The sequence below is a fragment of the Euprymna scolopes genome, chromosome 26, assembly GCF_053919585.1.
Source record: "Euprymna scolopes isolate OS-2025 chromosome 26, ASM5391958v1, whole genome shotgun sequence".
NCBI classification, from domain to species: Eukaryota; Metazoa; Mollusca; class Cephalopoda; order Sepiida; family Sepiolidae; genus Euprymna; species Euprymna scolopes.
In genome coordinates, this window is record NC_136507.1 from 95,019,448 (window position 1) to 95,039,716 (window position 20,269).

Below are 20,269 nucleotides of genomic sequence, written 5' to 3' on the forward strand. Positions count from 1 at the left end.
AACTTACGTACTGATATGGTACGTTTTAGTCTATTTATTTCAATTTAAATACATTAAAAAAAAAATATTTGGTATCAGTTTAATTATTCTCTACGATGGCAGAATGCAAGTGGTCTTAACCACAATGATGTTGAGTGGTGTTAATTATGGAATTGGTAAAACAAAATTCAAATGAATGGTACAAAAGAATGAGAGTAGAAAAAAAAATAAAGAAAAAAATTAAAAAAAAAAAACAAAAACAAAGTCTACCATTTATTTTACAAATATGATTTTTTTTTGATTAATATGATTTTTTTTATTAATATGATATGATTTTTTTTTTTATTAATATGATATGATTTTTTTTTATTAATATGATAATGATTTTTTTTTCTTACTTTAAACAAAAACAATGAAAAAATAAAGAAAAATCAGGTGGAACACTTGTTAATCCTCATTCAATCTCAAGATTGAATGAGGATTAACAAGTGTTCCACCCTCCCATACTTTTATTGTCATCGAAATTGGCGAAATCACACTTTTTTTTTAATCAAATCAATTGATTCTTGTGCTATAAATAAAGGTGCCAGTAAAATAATCTGGTTGTGTACTACTTCCTGTCATGGCTGAATGAAATGGATTATTTTACACACAAATGCTATTTATGAAAAGTTAAATTGCTTTGAACTTTTTCTGAAAATTAAACATTTTTTTTTTGAGAAAATAGATTGGTTGGTTTGGTTGCTTTTGTTTTACGGCATATCAACCCTTTTCAGGTTATTTAATGCCGAATCCAAAGATTTTGAAGAACAATTTTTTAATAGAATATATTTGTTGTTTTCAAGTCAATTTCTATTTAACCCATAGTTGGGACCCTAACAGGTATTACCACTCCAGATCAGAGTGGATCTGGGAGCAATGGCAATTAAAGGATGGCCCCACACTCCCCAAATCCCGCAAGCTGGGGCCTCACCATCGGATATAGTTTATCCAGGACCATGAGAAAATAGAGCAAAATTTTATACAGTATATATTAAAAATTATTAACAAAATACAGTACAGTATGTAATACACATGTATATAATTTAGAAAAAAAAGGTCACCCAGCATTGCCCAATTGTAAAATACGTTTAAATATAATATTTTAATGTATGCAGATTATGTATTTATTATTATAGAGCCAATTCTCTATTGATTATTATATTTACCCAATAGATACTAGTGACCCTCACCTCTATCAGTCGTAAAATATGCTAAAATATATTTTAATTCATGCAGAATTCGTATTTATTATTTTAGGGCCAATACTCTATCGATTATTATATTGTACCCAATACATAATGGTTATTTCTAAAGTTGAAAAAAAAAATGACTTGGGTGCCATCAGCTAGAATTGAAACCAAAACATATCGTTCCAGCCTTTGTCGTTAAATCTAAAAAGTTTGCTAAGAATGTTATAAAATTAAAATTTAAGATGGTGACAAACAAATTCAGAGTTTTAGTATAATAATAGATATTCATCCTTTTATCCTAAACTGATGCAGATTTCATTAGAGGAAAGAGTCTGTTTCCCCTCTATTTAATGTACTAAAGGGAAATAACCCATTCTTTTTTTAAAGGAGTTATTTCCCTTATGCCGACTTATTTCTCAAGTAATCTATTCTTTTTTTTCAATTTTCTTATCAACTGGACATCCTACCAGATACCAGACCAGACATTCACCTGCTATCTCATACATGATATAAGGCATAGCCACATTGACACAGAAGCTCTTGTCAGATCACCGAAGTTAAGTAAGGTTGAGCCTGTCTAGTACCAGATGGCTGACCATTTGGGAATTCTATTCGCTGTATGTGCTCTCCACTTATCTCTGCATTGTTTCCAGTCGTTCTAAACCTTCACTTACCACTGGTATTTAACAATGTCGGAGATTGTGTAATTCTTGCCACAAAAATTTCTCATGCAAGCACCCTTACAGTGGGTATCCATAGTCTGTCAAGACTGAAAGAAGCTACTATCTCATACATTAGTTGTTTTAAAAATGTGTGTGTGTGTGTGTGTGTGTGTGTGTGTGTGTGTGTGTGTGTGTGTCCGTGTACAGAGAGAGGAATGGAAGAAACAAAATGTGTTATTTTTGGCCATTTGGGGCATTTTTGACCTCTTGAGCCCATTGGGGGGTGCAACAGGAATTTTTGTAAAAAATATTTTTTTAACTGTGCACATCTACTTAATGAAATACAATTTGTGCTAAAATTTCAGGAAAAACTAATGGACGGTTATCTGGCAATAGTCTGGACTAACAGATGCACGAACACCATAGGTCCCTCTCTGATAAATCGGGGGGACAAAAAAGTGGTGATGAGAGGAAGGGGAGAAAGAGATAGAAGTTTTTAATAGAAATATATTACACTTTTGCTCTGGGCAATGCTGGATAGCCCCGCTAGTTTATATAAAATCAAGTTTGTAAGGGTTCTGAAGGAAAAATTATTACAAATTACTTAAGGAATAAATGAGTTAAGTAGTTAAAAATAAGATGACCATGAAGGAAATAATAATTAGTACATGTGGGACTGCTGTTTATATCATATAGGTAAAAGAACAATGTCATTTGTTTTAAAGGAAAAAATGTGTACCTAATGTTATGATAGACAACTATTTGTAAGAGATCAATTTCACTTAAGTAATATTCTGCCCATTCTACATAGTGATTCCAATACTTTCGTAGCAGCAATCATTATCCAACTGAAGATTTCTTTAACCCTTATCCTTGAGTTACCCGTAGCCTTGAGAAGTGATGACTTAAAAACAAAAAAACAAAACTTCTGAGAAACGCTGCATACATACAGCTAGTTATATATGTTGGTACTTGAGCAGAACAGACATACAAGAATTTAATAGAGATTTTTGAGTTTTGATAACAAATCCTCACAATAAATTGGAATATGACCTTTCTTATATTACGTATAATTCCAATTTATCTGTCCCCGTCTCGCAACTGCAGTCTTTCTGTACACACGCACACAAAACTGTGTTCTATGACAAAGATCTACAGGCGGGCAGATATATAAAAGACAAGGCCATCAAGCCAGACATTGTGATATGGAACAAGCCTGAAAAAACTATGCTCATTATTAATGTCACTGTCCCAAATGACTATGGCCTTAATAAAGAAAAGATAACCAAGTATCAGGACCTTAAAAATGATTCAAAGATGATATGATCTCTGAAAGAGATGGACAATATACCGGTTGTGATTGGAGCAACTGACCTAATGAAAAAGAATCTTAAGTACCTGGAAACAATCCCTGGAAGACCAAACTGTAATGAAATACAGATTGCAGCCATAAGGGGAACAACATCTATTCTAAAAAGAGCCCTCGGATATGAATTCCAATCCTAATGAAATCAAGTGTTAGCTCTGGAAGGAGTTAACTCCCTTGATCTCTTAAAAAATTACAAAGTAAAACAAATACAAAAGGCACTGAAACCCTCAGTAACCTTAAGATCAGGTGGCAACAGACTCCCCCCACCAAAAAAAGATTCAAAGAATAATTAATAATAATAAATCTTCTCCCCTCCCAAAATAAGTAAATTAAAGACATTGCTCTTATATGCACACATAAGAAAAAAAAATACATGATAAATTGTTTGTAAAAGAAGTTGTTTTTTTTTTTTTTTTTTTTTGTTTTTTTTACAAGGAGGTCACCACTTATCAAGGCCCGGAAGCCACTCAAGGATAAGGGTTATTGCATGTACAGTACGTTGTACGTTAGTGTTGAGATTTCATAAAGTGTCTACTTAAAGGGGCGGTTCATCAGGAATTTGTTTACGTTGGATTTGAAGACATCCAAGTTGTAGTCAGGTGGGAAACAGGCAGACGGAACAGAGTTCCACTGGCGTGCTGTTCTAAGAAAGAAGCTGTGTTCATGGAATCTACGTTTTGATTTAGGCACAGATAGAGAGTGGGGAAAATTTTTTACAGTGGCTTCAGCTAGATGGGTGTTTTTCGTAAAAGATTGGCGAGAGGGGGGACCAGAGATTGGAGCTCAGACGAGCACTTGCCATGGAAATAACGTATGCCAAGACTCAGGAATCTCTGTATCTACTGAAATTCTTCAGATGTCTATTCTGCATTAGCACCGATATTAAAATGGTTGACTTGTTTAATTGTTTTCACAATATCGGGGAATTTACAAATTTCTAAAGTAATTTTGGAGCTCATTAAACTGCCAATCAGGAAGCCACATTTGACTTGAATTAAAGTTTGTAAAAAAAAAAAAAAAAAAAAAAAAAAAAGTTACGTTCTCTTGCGCTTCTAAGCAAGAAAAGCATTTGTTGTATCAGAAAGCTAAAGTGCCCCCCCCCCCCCCGCTTAAAAAAAAAAACGTTTGGAACGGATGATGCAACTTTTAATAGTAATTTAAAGAATTACACATACACAAAATTGTTAAACTTTGTTTAAAAATCTTTTTTATTCTTGTTAAGAGAGAGACTATGTGAAAAGATCTTTGGTAGATTAGTATCATTCAAAATACCTTCCACATTTTATTGGATTTATTATTCTTTTAGTCTTGGCATTTTTTGGGGGGAGGGGGTCACTTAATTGTAGGATTCCAGTTCTTTTTAAAACCACCAAAATAACCACCCAATTACAGATGGGAGTGATTCTAGAAAATTATCTAGACCTTTTCCTCTATCACATTTAGGATTGGGCCGATTGGTGACATCCAAAATACATTGCACACAGACTTGTGCTTAACAGTACCTTTTTTTTTTTTGCATTTAAAATTTTGGTACTTATATAAAATACAAACTGTGCTGAAATAAAAACGTTATTATTTAAAAACCCATTCTTAACATGGAGATTGTTTTGTTAACTGTTCTGTGCTTTCACCCAAGAATTTAATAAACAGAGGTAAATTTAACTTGAAAATAGTATGCTTAATGATAAGATCGGTAGTTCGAGAAATTAATTTTTCTTGGAGTTATATTGATTTCGTTAATACAAACTTCAGGGGATTTTACCTGTAATATTCCTGAAGAAATTTTTTTTTTTTCTTTTTAGTGTTACAATTTACAATGCTTTATTTTCATAAAAAAAACGAAAATAAATTCACTCATTTTTTTTTTTTTTACTACTGAAAACCATAACTTTAGTAAAGGTGTTTTTTGTTTAAACAAAATAATACATTTCACTAAGATTCAAATGGAAATAATGGGTTCATTGTATTCCGTCATTATTATTTGATAAATACTGAAAATTTCATTAAAATTGGATTATTTTCTGATTTTTGGTGACTTTTTTAAGTAAAGGAAGTGGTTAAAAATGCTTGTACATTTTGAGCAACAGCTATTCATTTAGCATAGGCACGGCCAAAACGAAAGGAAGGAGTAAGTATTTTTTGACGGAGTCTCTCTTTAAAAATCTACCAAAAATAAAGTAATTATCCAATCACTATGAAATTTTCACTGATTATTAAGTGAAGCATGAACTTTATGATGGTGTACTTTTTTTTATCATAATCGATGTTTACACATATTTTTTAACCTACAACCCCCCTTCTTTATTTGTGGGTACAAATATGCTTAAAATAATTAGCCGAAACTGAATAAAATATATTGTATTGTGTAGGGTGAGGATTGTAGATAAAACAAACAAACGTGAATTTTGAATGTGTTTAATTTTCTATCTTTTGTGTTTTGAATTGTGAAATTCGTTGAATATGTTATCTTTCAGATTAGCAATTGAATATGTATCTTTCAGATTAGCAAAAAAACAAAAAAAACAAAACATTTTATCATTTTTGCGAAAAACACTACTTTCAAATCTTTGAAAAATAAATGAATAATTTTCTTTTAGTGAGCCCAATATTGCTAATATACCATTAAATAGAAAATGCTTTGAGGAATCGATACCAAAAAAAAAAAAAAAAAATTGATAAATAACTGCGCATTTTTCGAAAAATACGATAATTTCTTTTGTCAATTTCTTGTCTATTCACTTATGGTGGCCCAACTGTGATACTAGATGCAAGAGTTGTTTTCAACACATATGACACCTAGCATTCCCAAAATGATCACCTATCTGGTACTGGCCAGCCTCATCATTGCTTAACTTCAAGTGTTATGTAGGCAACAAATATATATATATATATATATATATATATATATATATATATATATATATATATCGCTTATGAAAAAAGAATTAAACCCTTCACTTTATCGTCAAATCAAATGTTAAAAATAGATGGCTAAATATAGTTTTAGTCCCCTCCAGGCCTTCATACTTAATTTTAAACTATCATTAAATTGTTTTTTTTTGTGTTTTTTTTTTTTTAATTTTGCTACGCAAATCTATAGAGTGATATGAAAAGTTGGAATTATTTGAAATTTAGGTACTTAAAATATTTTTGCATATTCTTTTAGCAAATCATCCTAAATCTTATTTAGACGAAAAAAAAAAAAAAAATTATTTGGTTCAAAAACCTTTAAAAAAATATTTTAATGTTTTAGCGATCGAGACAGAAATGGTGAATGATGTGGTTTTGGAAAAATTTTTAATTCTATTGAAAAAAGGTTATTTCTGCTTTTCATATGATAAAATTCAGGTTTTTTAATTAATTTAAAAAAAGAATAATGGATTTTAATAGATTTTAATTCGTTTTTAAAAAAAAACAACAACTTAGTTTTTCTTTCACTTTTTGGCCATACCTAATTTAGCATGTACCTAGAAAATACTATCTAAAAAAATAGCCTGCGCCAATGAACTGCATCAGTATTAAAAAGTTTACGTTAGAAAGAGAGAAAGAATTGGTTGATTCCCAAATGGTATGGCATGTCATTTTTCGCTGAAACCTTACATATGGTTTGAGATTGTAAATTAACTTGTTCTGTTGTCATATATTTTGTAAACAAATAGCCTTTAAACGGTGGACCTGAAAGAGCTTTCTCCCACTGTAAAATTAATTCCTTGTCACGTTTTCTTATTTTTTATACGAATTATCGTCGATAACAGACTTAACTTTCATATTAGCAGGAATTTAAAAAAAAAAAAAAGGGTTATTTAATGGCTTTTAACATGGACGATCACTTTTTAATTATAACATTTTAAATTGATACCCCACTTTGCGGTCAATACGTACAACTCTCCTTATTAGGGTGTCACGTGTCCATTGTGGTGTAAAACTTTATAAAGAAGAACGAAAAGAAATCATAATAATTCAAACTGAAATTTTCTATCTATATCTATAAAAGCGAAAATGTGTGTTAGTGTGTTTAGCATTACAAGTTGATTTTTTTCTTTTTAGATAATTGTTATTTTATCAACTTGAATGAAAAGAGCTATGTAAAAGATGTTTAAAACTGTTTGAATTATGCAAATACCATCAGTATTTCAAAAGTTATGAGAATTTTAGGTGCCAAAATTTAGGCTTTTCCGTGGACATTTTTTGTTAGAAAAAGTGGGCTAAATTACGAACCTCCAAATTTCAAGAAATTCGGTAATTTCGCCATTTATTTATTTTTTAAGCTATTTTCATGAAACTTGGCACTCTTATGTAAAATTGTGTGCTCTTTCTAATTATGCAGTCAAATTTGATGTACCTCTTTACCATAAGCCATGAATTATAAATTCAGATGTACAAACTTCAACTTTTTTTAAACTGGCACATGGTATCTTACAGTGGGTGTCTATTCATGAACAAAACTAAGTATCATAGTGGTATTTAAATATAGCTTTATTGAGAGCAGGCATTGTCCTGCCTCCTCACCAAAGAAGAGCTTAATCTGTGGTGTAGCCATTGAATGCTTAAAGAGCATTCATGGCCGGTATTTACTACTCCCCTCAACGAAAAAAAAAATTGAGTAGATATGAATTAATCTCAGAAATAAAACGAAGATTTTTCATATAGATTTTGGATTTCTGTAAAAGATGGAAATTCCCATAGTCGACCAGAACTTACGCATTTTGGGACCAGTTCAATTTTCAATTTTGTAAATCCTCTCTATCTGGCCCAAAATATACCCCTATTTTCTGAGATGCAGCCATAAATTATACTCTACATGAATCCTTGATGCAGCTTTCACAGTACCAGGATACCAGGAATCCTAATAAGCAACAATTATATATTCACCAGTTGATGGTAATTTTTGTCATTTTTATTCTGTTGTTCAATTATATAAACAAAGAAATAAAACGGTAATTTTTTACCTTGTTTCCACCTTAACATTTAAAATGATTACTTTTTTAGGTTTTATGGTATGCTGAAAACGAATATCGCATTTAAATTTTCTGCAAATAAGTAGTTTTCCGGATATTAAGCAATGTCATTTCTTATGTTATTGCTAGTGGTCATCTTGGTACGTGCGAGCGCACAAACCTAACCCCAAGAAACTATGCACAAGCACACGTACTAAGATGACCACCAGCAATAACATAAGAAATGACATTGCTTAATATCCGGAAAACTACTTATTTGTAGAAAATTTAAATGTGATATTCGGTTTCAGCATACCCGAAAACCTATATGATGGTCATTTTAAAGAAAAATGTTAAAGTGGAAACAATTTACAAAATGCATAACAATGAAATTCTTTATCGAACCACCTAATTATTATTATTTAGATACCTTCAGTTAAAAAAAAACAAAAAAAAAAAATACGGGTTTGTTTTACAGATTCGAAAAAATGGTCTTGACAATAAATTCAAGTTTCACAATATATATTATTTGTTAGATGAAAGTACAGAATAGCTAACATAACACCCTTCTTTCCCTATGTTAAGAATGGGTTTCTAAATAATAATGCTATTATTTCAGCATGGTAGCATAAGTGCACAAGTACCTTTTATTTGTTATATATTTGTTTTTTTTTGTTTGCTTGTTTTTTACCACTAAAAAAAACAAAAAAAAACAAAAAACAAACGCATGTACATTTTGTTGTTTTTTAATGCTTTTGGTACATGTGTACTACAAGCGTTAAAAAAAATTAAATTTTTTGAAATTTACAAACCCAGAATGAAAAATGAAACTTTTTTCTGCTTTCGTTTGGAAAGCAGAAAAAAGTTTTTTTTTTTTTAATTTTTAAGATAATACAAACTCATTGATATACAAATTGGAGTCTTTAAAATGATTTAAGCCATCGTTGTCATCGTTTCCCTTTAAGCGATTTGAATTTCTATAAAAGATAACATTTTAAAGAAATTTCCATACAATTAATAATCATCAAATATTTACATATTATACATGAAAATAATTCTGAAACTATTATCTATATGAAAATGGATGATATATACTGATTTATTTTATCAATTTTGAAATATTCTTTATCAACTTTGCTTTCTGTGGTTGTAAAAATAAAAATCAAACACCAGTATAGATGGACTTCTTTGTTTATATAGCCTGTAAAATTTCAGCCATATCCAATCAAATTTAACCCCGTGCATTTGTATCCAAACGTAACATATAAAATGTAAACATTTAAAAAACTGTTTCCCTTTTTGCTGTCGTAATTTTTTACCGTTTTTCATTTTTAACTTGGAACATAAAAATATTGAACACATAAAAGAAAAATAAATTAACATCATTGGAATGTTTATTTTATTCTTTTTCCATCAATGTAATTCTTTTAAAAATTGACCAACAAATAAAAAAGATATGACTTGTTGAAGCACATTAGGTATGTAATATTGCCGATGCCCATGAAAATACAGCATATACTTGTAATGTTAGTGTGTGTGTGCATTTTTCTGTATGTCCGCAAAAGGCTTTTTTTCGCCAGGCTTCTCGGTCGGCTCACTCCTTAAAACTTTTTATATGCTATCTAAATCATAATATCTATGACTTAAGAATGGGGGTCATGGCTATCTTTAATTTGCCCGACTTTTATGCGCTATTTTCGAGATTTTTTCGATCGCCGCGTCTTCAGTATAAAAAAAGCTAAACTTTGAAAATGAATTTGTGTTCTCGGCTTGGCCCTCAGGGACATCCAGAAAGCAAATCAGCTTTTGATCAATGCTGTTGGACACCCCCACTTTTTATGGGGAAAACAAAACCAAAACAACTGCCTCGCAGCCTTAACTGCGGAATTGATGTTTGACCTAATTCACTTTTTAGTTAAGTCATCAGGCTTTTTTTTTTTTCACTTCTGCTTCAAGGATTGGTGTTCGAGCTTACCTCTCTCCCCCAAACTTCTCTTTTTTTTTCAAACACATGGGCACCAATGGACCGTTGATATTGCATTACGTTCATTTTTTTTTTTTAGAAGTTTTAACATTGTTTTAATTTAAACAGGATTATTACTTCGATTTGTTTTGATTTTAATCCCCCCTTCCACACCTCTAAACACCTGGGGAACACTGGGTACCCCTACTAGTCTTCTATATAAAAGGCAAAATGTGTGTTAGTGTGTGTGCATTTTTTGTGTATGTTTGGCAAATGCTTTTTTTCGGGGGGAGGGGGGCAGTTATTGTTTCTTAGAACCTTTTATATGCTACCTAGATTATAATATCTACGATTTACGAAAGGGAGTGGTGTGTATCTTTTATTTTCTCGACTTTTACACACTATTTTTGTAGTATTTCTTAGTCTCTGCATGTTTATTTGGCTTTTTCCGTATATAAGTGAAACTGAACCCGTAACAAAATCAGCCTCCCTGGCACTCGTGCTCGGGACGTCCAGAAAGCAACGAGGTTTGATCAATGTGGCGAAAACCCCTTATATCAGACAATTGCTATTCATTTGGACACTTCCCTTTTTATGGGGAGTGGTTTTCCCCAACATCTTGGCAGGGAAACAAACAACATACGCAGAAACTGGCTTGCAGCCAAAGTTAAGTGCTGGATTTCATTCCCCTACTATGGCGTGATGTTTGACCTCATTAAAGTCACGCACCTGTCGTTTCACTTTTTAATCGTTTAATTTCACCCAGTCTCAGTTCTCTGCCCACGTAGTGTAGCGGTAAGTTATCAGCCTATTGACCTCAAGGGTTCGAGTTTGAGCCTACCTACCTACCAGAACTTTTCTTCTTTCTTTTACACCTCCAAACACCCGGGCAACGCCGGGTACCCTGCTAGTCTTCTATATATATAAAAGACAAATATGGCAGCACATTTTTGTATGTCCAAGAAAGGCTTTTTTTTGCCGGGGTTATCCAGGAGGTTACTGTGTCTTAGAACTGTTTATGTACCCCCTAGATCATAATATCTACGATTTGCAAACACACTTCATGTCTAGATTTATTTCGATCGACTTTTATTATTAAATTTGCACTATTCCATTGTGTCGCGTGTTTGTTCGGCTTTTTAGTATGAATAAAGTGAAACTAAATTGAAACAATGTTTCTTCCTAGGCTTTCGCACCGGGGACGCCCAGAAAGCAAATAAATTTTGATCAATGCGGTGAAAGCTGTCATATCAGACAATTGCGTTTCATTTGGACACCCCCATTTTTTATATCTTGGAGAAACAAGACAAAATAAAATTCCCTCGCAGCCAAACTTAATTGCGGGATTTCATTTTGACTTCATTAAATTTACGCACCTGTCAATTCACTTTTTAATCATTAGATTTCATCAATTCTTATTCCTCTACCTTCGTAGCATTAAGGTAAGTCATCACGCTTTTTTTTTTTTTTTCGATTTTGCCTCAAAGATTCGGGTTCGAGCCTACCTCCCTCCCCCAAATTTTTTTTTTCAAACACCCGGGCAACGCCGGGCACCCCTGCTAAGAAGTTTTAACATGATTTGTTTTTTAAAGAAGTTTTAACGTTTTTTTAATAATATTTAAACAGGGTTATTACTCCTCTTTTAACGTTTTTTTTAATAATATTTAAACAGGGTTATTACTCCTCTGTTTTGATTTACACCCACACACACAACTCTAAACACCCGGGCAACGCCGGACACCCCCGCTAGTAATTTATAAAAGAAGAATTTATAAGGAAGAACGACTGTAAAGTGGGGTATCGATTTAATAGAACATTATAGTTGAAAAGTGATCCCCTGTGTTAAAAATCATTAAATAAACTTTAAAAAAATTTTTCTGCTAATATGAAAGTTAAGTCTGTTATCAACGATAATCCACAGAAAAAAAAACGTGAGAAAAAATTAATTTTACGGCAGAGGGGAAAATTAATTTTACGGCAGAGGTCAGCTAGGTGTATCAGAATTTTTGTAGGAATTTTTGACACCCCTAACACGAAACTGCAATAAAATATAAAAAACTCGTAATTTCTCTTTTAAAGGTGGGTTGTTTTTCTTTATGGATTATACTTCCAAAATAAAATATTAAAGTTGTATAAAAAGTAATAGAAATATTTTTTTTTTTTAAAAAAAACAGTAATGAAATTAATCGAATTTTACGAGTTCAGTATTTAAAAATTTTTAAACTTTAAAAATCTATCAAAATTTTTCTATTGATTCTATTTCTACGATATTTTCAGTGTCAATGTGAAATTTTATGCTCTTTCCAATAAACCGAATATAATATTTTAGACAAACGTTTTTTTAATTCACACCCCCATTTTGAAATGTCTATTAAAAAGTAAATAATTTACTCAAAGTTTTATATATCACAAATTGAAGATAAAAGATCAATAAATAATATATTCAAATTTAAAACAAAAAAAAAAATAGTGTTTTTTTTAGAAATTTACCTGTAAAGTCCGAAGTTTAAAACCCTTTTTTTTTTTTTTTAAACCACTTTTTTTTTTAATGAAACCTTGGTCCTTGCTCCTTTAATTGAAAAAAAAGTAGGGTTTGAATGACATTTTTCGAGTAATTATAAGTTTGGAAAGACAGGGGGTCGAATTAATTCACCCCCCCCCCCCAATTTTGAAATGTCTATTAAAAAGTAAATAATTAATTTATTCATCAAAGCTTTATATATCAAAAATTGAAGATAAAAGACCAATAAATAATATATTCAAATTTAAAACAAAAGAAAAAGTAGTCCGAAGTTTAGAACCTTTTGTTTTTTAAAAACCACGTTTATTTTATTTTTTTTTTTTAAAATGAAACCTTGGTCCTTGCTCCTTTAATTAAAAAAAAATTAGGGGTTGAATTACATTTTTCGAGTAGTTATAAGCTTGGAAACACAGGGGGGGGGGTCGAAATATTCAATATTTTCACAAAGTTTCTGACACACCTAGAGGTCCGCCCTTTAAACTATAGTTTTATATTCAACCCATATATGGCAGGTACTTCCACTTCGGACCAGAGTGAACTTGGGATCAATGGTAACTAAGAGTACACGTGAAACTAATCCGAAAAAGAAATAGTTGCCATATTTATAAACAAGTCGAGAAAGTGACTAGCTAACGAAGAACGATAATAATTTCATCATTTTGTCGTCAAAGAAGAGCTGAGCGAGTAAATCGAGTTATTCTTCTTCCTTAGCTAGCCTCTTTTCGAATTGTTTAGAAAAGATGGAGACCATAGTTTTCCAGTTGAGTTTCCACATCGGCGTTTATCCTTTACAATGAAACTTGCTGTACCTCAGTGTTTTAAAATTATTATTATTTACTAAAACATGGTTTAAATAGAAATAAGTTGTTTTGGGAAAAGAAATACCAAAGCTAATTTCACTTTAAATAATTTCCGTGACTAAAATAGGAATTAACCCTGTAATTGTCCCAGTCTAGAAGGATTTTTCTTTTGATTGGGAAAATAACCGGAACTACACTCTGATTATATCCAAATATTTATTATGACAATATATCAACGATAATGTCGCTAAATAGGGTTTGCGGGTGATATAAAACAAATTGCAACTGACAGCCATGTTGATTTTTTGGTACTTATACAGTTTAATCAAGACATTAAAAAATGAAAATATCGAAAAAGTTTAAATTGTACGTATCCGTTATGCTATAGAATGAAGTTCTCCGAAAAAAAAATTTCACTTAATTTCATCTTGTAGTTTTTTTTTTTTTTTGTTTTTTTTTTACAGCGAAAAAAAAAAATTTGTTATGATACCGAGCAAAAGGTTCGATTTTTAGGAAGAAAGGCTTGTATTAAAGATGGGCAGGGAATGTCGGCGCTTTAACTGGAGTTATCTCCCCGTTGTGTTTCTAAAATTCAAACAAAAATTTACAAAAAATCCAAGATTTTGGCCTTAAACAAAAAAAAAAAAAAAAAAAAAAAAAAAAAAAAAAATTAAGTGAAATTTTTTTTCGGAGATCTTCAGTTCAGAACGGATATGTACAATATAACCTTTTTCCGATATTTTCATTTTTTTTAATGTCTTGATTAAACTGTACAAGGACCGATCTTTTTTTTTTTTTTTTATCCATTGAATGCTTCGACATTTTAACCGTGCATTTCTCAAGTTTTGATGTGTAAAGTAAATTAGGTTTTTACTCGCAATGACTTTACTTTTCATATAATTTAAGATAATAAATATTTTCTTGCCTTATTTTTCTCATATCACCGGCAAACCCTATTTAGCGACATTATCCTATCAACCATACATAATCAAGTTACGTACAGTAAGGGACTAATTTTCGGTACTAGTGCACTAGCAGTGTCAGAAATTTCGTGAAAATAGTGAATAATTCCACCCCATCTTTCCAAGCTTATAACTCCTCGAAAAATGTAATTCAAGCCCTAATTTTTTTTTTCAATTAAAGGAGTAAGGACCAAGGTTTTATTTAAAAAAAAAACAAAACAAAACAATGTGTTTTTTTTTTTTTAAAAAGGTTTTAAACTTCGGACTTTACAGGTAAATTTCTAAAAAACTGATTTTTTTTTTTGTTTTAAATTTGAATATATTATTTATTGACCTTTTCTCTTCAATTTGTGATATATAAACCTATTAAACATAAATTAATTATTTACTTTTTAATAGACATTTCAAAATGAGAGGCGTAAATTATTCGACCCCCTATCTTTCTAAGCTTATAACTCCTCGAAAAATGTAATTCAAGCCCTAATTTTTTTTTCAATTAAAGGAGCAAGGACCAAGGTTTCATTAAAAAAAAAAAGAAAAAGACAAAAAGAAAAAATGTGTTCTTATAAAATAAGGTTTTAAACTTCGGACTTTACAGGTAAATTTCTAAAAAACTGATTTTTTTTTTTGTTTTAAATTTGAATATATTATTTATTGACCTTTTCTCTTCAATTTGTGATATATAAACCTATTAAACATAAATTAATTATTTACTTTTTAATAGACATTTCAAAATGGGGGGGGCGTGAAAATGGGGGGGCGTGAAAATGGGGGGGGCGTGAATTTAAAAAAAACGTTTGTCTAAAATATTATATTCGGTTTATTGGAAAGAACATAAAATTTCACATTGACCCTGAAAATATCGTAAAAATAGAATCAATAGAAAAATTTTGATAGATTTTTAAAATTTAAAAATTTAAAAATATTGAGTTTAAAAATTGAAAAATATTGAGTTCGGAAAATTCATTACTGTTTTAAAAAAAAAATAAAAATATTTTTATTACTTTTAAAACAACTGTAATAGTTTATTTTGGAAGTATAATCCATAAAGAAAATAAATAACCCACTTTTAACAGAGAAATTACGAGATTTTTATATTGTATTCGCAGTTTCGTGTTAGGGGTGTCAAAAATTCCTACAAAAATTCTGATACTGCTACTAGTGCACTTATTGATCCGTGCTGAAATAATAACGTTATTATTTAAAAGGCCATCATTCGTAAACAAAAGATCTAATTCTAGCTCAAATATTTCAACACTTAAAAAGCAAATCATTTTTGGTATTTTTTTTTTTAAGATCAACCTCGAAAACCGTTCTTAACATGAGGAAGCTGGGTGTTTATTCCGAAAGCCGTTCTTAACATGGGGAGGTTAAGGGTGTTAATACTACGCTGGGTTAGGTCGTAAAAAAAAACAAACAAAAAAAAAACAAACAAAAAAAAACTAATTTAAAAAAAATAAAATTACGGGTACTTATGCTGAAAACGGACAGTGTTTATATTATATAATAGTATTTTCAAGTTAAATTCAATTTTTGGCGCGGGTTTGTATTACTGTACACATAGATTCGAAAAAGTTGTCAAGAAACAAATATATAAGAAATAAATGTTATCAAAGGCAAGATAAGTTACTTTTCTACCTAACTGGATTATTTTTGTGTTTTTATTCAATGTAACATGTTTATTCAGCTCGAAACACATACAGTGTTTACCGTTGTTGGAAAATTCAAGATGGCGTCTGACTCTTTTTAACACGGTAAGTTTGGGAAAAGGTGTTATAAATAAAAAAAAACTAGACAGAATACTGTTAAAACGCCGCCGAATATATGTCAACCTATGTCACGGTAACATATATTGAGCGAGTTTTTAACAGTATTTTGTCTAGTTTTTTATTCATAACACCTTTTCCCAAACTCACCGTGTTAAAGAGAGAGTCAGGCGCCATCTTGAATTTTCCAATACATCGGGAAACACTATGTTTTTCGAGCTGAATAAACATGTTACATTAAATAAAAACACTAAAAAATATATCCAGTTTGGTAGAAAAGTAACTTATCTTGCCTTTGATAACATTTATTTGTTATATATTTGTTTTTTGACAACTTTTTCGAATCTATGTGTACAGTAATACAAACCCGTTTTTTTTTTATTCAATTAAAATAATTAAAGTATAGAATAAGTTTAAGTACAAAACACCATCCCCTCCCCATGTTAAGAATGGCTTTTTCAATAATAACGTTATTATTTCAGCACGGATCAATAAATGCACTAGTACCCAATTTTTACGCTAATTCTGTTTATTAAATTGTTAGGTGAAAGTACAAAATAGTTACAAAACACCCTCTCCTTAAGAATGTTAAGAATGGGTTTCTAAATAATGTTATTATTTCTGCATGAACCGTATTCAGCATAAGCACCAAATTAAGAAAAGTTATTTTAGTATTAAGAAAAATAAACAACTAAAAAGCTTAAAGCAAATGTTTCCTTTAAACGAATTAAAAGTTGTAAATACAAGTCCGAATCCAAATGAGTTTTCTGATGATATCCACCAAATTAAGTTTGAAACGTTAAAAACATCTCGAACTTCCTATTTCTCCTCATAAATATGAAAAATAAAGCTATTATTATTATTATTATTATTATTATACAAGATATTTTTAGGGCAAAATAAATAAATAAAACAAAGAAAAAACACCACAACATTATATAAATAAAAAATTGAGGAATTCTCTTTGAAGAGTTTTTTCGTTTAAATAAATGAGGTTCCAAGATCAACAAAGACTTATGAAAAATAAACACAGTTTCATCTTAGAAGCAAAATGCTTTATTTTTTCAGACAAATAGCTATATTTACGTGCCAGATGTCAATAGTAATAGATACTAAAACAAATAAACATGCTATTTACCGATAAACGGCTCCGGCGTGTTATCTAATTTCGTGGTTGTGTTCGTTTTAACACCTGTGTGCTGCCATACCAATATTTCGACGAACTCTCCTTTTTCGAAAACCACGTTTGTTGTAAGAATTACGAGGGAGATAACTCGCAACGAAGTACTCACCTTGATTGAGACATTTCACGCCCACCGTAAAGCAGGTCTGGTCACTGAAAAATGACGTCATTCCTGAAGTAAAAACGAGTTAGATCTGTCGAACAGGCAGGGTGGCGATAATGAATAAGAGGTTTTTTTTTTGCAAAAAGAATTAGGAAATACAGTGAAAAAGAGAAAAACAGGGAATACATATTATACTGAAACTGAACTTATTCAATATTCAATAAAAGAAAAGCAAGAAATACTGTATATTTTGGCGTATAAGGCGACCGTCAGATAAGACGAGGTACAAAATTGGAGCAAATTTTAATAAATTTTTAATGGTAAGAGGAGTGAGCGTAATGGTTGCTAACGAGGAATAGCTGATCCTCATCGATGCTAGCATCATATCAGCGACGTGCACATAGATAAAAATCGCTCACACCTCACCAAAAACAAAAATAATAAAAGTGTCAGATTCTGCATAATAGCCAAACGAACTGTAACATTTATAATAAAGTTTTATTTAACAATAAAGATAAATCATTTTTTTGGTTGTATTTTATATGTGTGTGCCGTGTCAACACACAAAGGAAATATTAAGTCATTAAATGATTTACGAGATGTTCACAGTTCTTGGAAACAGTTTCTTGGGAAGAAATGTTAGGTTTTTAGAACCAGGAATAGTCGTGAGGACTTTATATATATTTCTTAAATTGAAATTCGTTTGCCATTTTCTTAAAAATTACATTTAAAAAGAGAAAAAGGAACACGATTCGATTTATACTGAAACAGAATGTTATTCAATATAAAAAAACACAAGAATTATGTATGTAAAATTACATATGTCTGAAGCAGGGGACAAATACTTCTAAAACTGAATTACGAATTTAGAGAATGAACAAAAATGAAAATGAAACAATAGATAATTTTTAACCTACACTCTTCCATCCCCTCTAACTACTTTAACATGCCTGGATATTTCCCACTCTGCTGTAAGAACTCTGACAGATATATGCACGGGTTTGGAGTATATATTCGAAACACCCTCCCCTTGACTAGAGAAACTAAACTAGAATCGGACGATCAAGCCTTTATGTGCATGCACATAACATTAGCTACTTTTATTTTCTCTACCGCTCTCCCTCGACCCAGGACTGTACCCTAATAAACAAAGTCTCTGACAGCATAGATACAGCACTTTCCCTCGACACTAGCGCACAAGTGCATGTATTTGGTGACTTCAATGTCCACCACAGCAACTGGCTTGGATTTTCTACTCACACAGACGCAGCTGGAACCACAACACATAACTTCTCTATATCTCATTCCCTATTACAGATGGTTATGTTTCCAACCCGTTTCCCAGACCAGCATGAACAACACGCATCACTTCTAGATCTGTTTCTGACCACAGTTCCCGATGACTATGTAACTAATTCCCACAGCCCACTTGAGAATGCCAATCATGCAGTGGTAATGGTTGAAAAAGCCCTAAACTTTAGAGCCAAAACTGAAGAGCCACTGCTCAAAACAACAAGATATTATAAAAAGGCTGACTGGGAAGCCATCAAGGATCTCATCAGGGACGCCCCATGGCAAAATATCTTCTCACTTCCTGCTGAACATTGCGCAAATGAGGCCACTGAATGGTTCAAAACGGCAATTGAAGAACATATTCCCACGCGCAAATTTTATAGCAAGCCCCACTCTCCCCAATGGTTTACTTCTACTTGTGCAGCTGCAATAGCGCAAAGGCAGCATGCGTACCATAAATTTAACCGACATAAGTCCAGTTCAAACAGACAGAAATATATAGAAGCCAGAAGTAACTGTAAGAAAGAAATAGCGACAGCTAAGAGAGAATTTACTGAAACCACTAAAAAACGCACCGAAGCACAGAAATTAGGAACCCATGACTTCTGGAAAATTTACAACAGTGTAGTAAATAATGGGCAATCAACAATTCCCCCACTATCCAACAATCATGAGGTTGTTTGCTCTGCAACTGAGAAGGCTAACATGCTTGCCAGTCAGTTTGCCTCCAACTCCAGACTGGACTGTGCCAACCACCCCCTTCCTGACTTTCGTTTGCGGACAGACGCCACACTAGACGATCTGAAAATCACCCCTTCTAAGGTGCATGCTAACATAAGAAATCTTGACACTGCAAAAGCATGTGGACCTGATCTCATCCCGACTGTGCTATTAAAAAAGTGCACCGCCAAAGTAGCTCCAGTTCTTTCCAAACTTTACAACAAATGCCTTAATGAATCTTGCTTTCCTGCCTGCTGGAAAACTGCTTCTGTAGTACCAGTTTTCAAGAATTCTTTTTTTTTTTTTTTTTTATTACATTTTCACCCTAAACAAGGCACATTGCCACTTTGGTGTAGGGGGCTACTATCAGGGGAAACATCTACAGGGATTTGGGCAGCGAGATGTTGGTTCACGTTGCACTTGAACTTATGCATGTCAGTACAGTTGGGGAAGCAGTGACCTGGAATGGAATTCCAAAGTCTAGCAATTCTGGGGAAGAAACTACTGGAGTAGAAAGATCTTTTACATCTAGGGATCTCTAAAGTGTTGGGGTGGGATTTTGCAGCTTGTCGGGTCTATCGAGGGTGTTTACGTCGTGGGGGCACAAGTGCTTGCAGTTCATCAGAGCATTCACCATTATAATACTTGTAGAACAGGCAGAGGGATGCAACGTTTCGACGATGGGACAGAGGCTGAAGCTTAGATGCCAGTTTAGGGCCTATCAGATTTGCAAAGAACTGACCCAGTAAATTATTGCCCCATTAGCCTCCTTCCACTTT

The 20,269-nt window shown here is 31.9% G+C and overlaps 1 protein-coding gene across 1 annotated transcript in view; it reads right to left on the minus strand.

Annotated features, from left to right (window-relative positions):
* LOC145248282 (uncharacterized) overlaps nt 1–17,460 on the minus strand; it is a 40,985-nt gene extending 23,525 nt beyond the window's left edge. Inside the window, exon 1 of the mRNA XM_080110154.1 lies at nt 17,330–17,460. The gene's annotated coding sequence lies outside the window, so the exon portion shown is untranslated. The remainder of the gene's footprint in view (nt 1–17,329) is intronic.
* Nucleotides 17,461–20,269: the final 2,809 nt, after the last annotated feature.